Genomic DNA, 1,931 nt, shown 5'->3' with positions numbered 1-1,931 from the left:
ATAATAATCAGTTTATTCGATTTGGTAAGATTCATAAAAAGTTTGGTATAAATAAAATGATTAAAAGAGTTCTGATTCAATTTATTTCTAAATTAAAAATTGTTGTTGATGGGTCAAAAATATTAAATAAATTTGTTGTAATTTTTTATGTTATTTTTTTTAAAAAAATTAATTTTTAAGTTTTTAATAAAATTAAAATATAGTAAGTTTATGATTACATAAAATGTAGAAAAAAAAAATAAGAATAAAATTAATCAATTAATTGGTGCTATTTGAGGAATTAAGTGATATTAATAAATAATTTTAATTTGACAAATTAATGTTATGCTTTAACTAATCTCTTTCATTAGAAGTAATTGCTAATTTACTATATTTTGATTTAAGAGATCATTACTTTGCTTTTCAGTCATCTAATGAATTAAAAATTTTTAATTCAATAAATAAATTTATTTAAATTAATTGATTCAATTTGAATAGGTATAAATCTGTGATTAATACCACAAATTTCTGAGCATTGTCCAAAGTATATTCCTGGTCGATTTATAAAAAGATTAATTTGATTTATTCGTCCTGGGATTGCATCAATTTTAATAGCTAAACTTGGAATTGTTCATGAATGAATTACATCGTCTGACGAAATTAAGAGTCGAATATTAAATTTAAATGGGATAATAGTTTTATTATCTACTTCAATTAATCGAAAATTTTCTTTATTTAATTCATTTATTATATAAGATTCAAATTCAATATTTGAAAAATCTGAATATTCATATGATCAGAATCATTGATGACCAAAAATTTTAATTGTTAAAATTGGGCATTTAATTTCATCTATTAAGTATAGTAGGTGAAGTGAAGGTATAGCAATAAAAATTAAAATAATTGGTGGAGTTGTAGTTCAGATAAATTCAATTATTTGATTTTCAGAGATTTTAATATTAATAAATTTATTTTTTATAATAAAAATTATTATATAAGTAATTGTTGTTATAATTATAATAATAATGAAAATTGTATGATCGTGAAAAAAAATTAATTGTTCTATTAGTGGTGAATTACTATATTTTGAAATCTTAGTTTTATTCAAGTTATAATTTCTAAAAAAAAGATTATTCTTTATAAATGAATTTTAAGTTCATTGCATATAGTTTCTGCCATATTAGAAATTAATAATTAGAGGTAATTCTGAATATGAATGTTCTAAGGGTGGTAAATTATGAATTCATTCAATAGAATTTCTTAAATTTAATTTAAAAATAGTTGTTTTTTTTAAAAAAATTCTATTTCAAATACAATAAATTAAAATAATAATTCTAAATGTTGAAATTATTGAACCAATTGATGAAATTATATTTCATAGTAAAAAAATTATTTGGGTAATCTGTGTATCGTCGAGGTATACCATTTAAACCTAAAAAATGTTGGGGGGAAGAAAGTTATATTTACCCCAATAAATATTAAAATGAATTGAATTTTTAAAATAAAATTATTTATTGAAAATCCAGTGAAAATTGGGAATCAATGAATTAAACTAGCAATAATAGCAAATACAATTCCTATTGATAAATACATAGTGGAAATGAGCTACTACATAGTAAGTATCGTGAAGAATGATATCAATAGATGAATTAGCAAGAATTACTCCTGTCAATCCTCCAATTGTGAATAAAAAAATAAAACCTAAAGATCAAATTGTGGAAGGTGAAAAATTAATTTTAGATCCATAAATAGTAGCTAATCATCTAAAAATTTTAATTCCTGTTGGAATTGCAATAATTATAGTTGCTGATGTAAAATATGCTCGTGTATCAACGTCTATTCCAATTGTAAATATATGATGTGCTCATACAATAAATCCTAATAATCCAATAGTTAGTATAGCATAGATTATACTAATATTACCGAATGTTTCGTTTTTTATTACTTTCTTG

The 1,931-nt window shown here is 21.0% G+C and overlaps 1 pseudogene; it reads right to left on the bottom strand.

Moving 5' to 3' along the window:
• Positions 1–416: 416 nt before the first annotated feature.
• LOC132931562 (cytochrome c oxidase subunit 2-like) lies at positions 417–1,081 on the bottom strand (annotated as a pseudogene).
• Positions 1,082–1,931: the final 850 nt, after the last annotated feature.

Source organism: Rhopalosiphum padi, unplaced genomic scaffold (assembly GCF_020882245.1).
Source record: "Rhopalosiphum padi isolate XX-2018 unplaced genomic scaffold, ASM2088224v1 scaffold29, whole genome shotgun sequence".
In the NCBI taxonomy this organism is placed as follows: Eukaryota; Metazoa; Arthropoda; class Insecta; order Hemiptera; family Aphididae; genus Rhopalosiphum; species Rhopalosiphum padi.
Note: the sequence above shows the minus strand (reverse complement) of the source record. Positions and strands in the feature narration are given on the sequence as shown.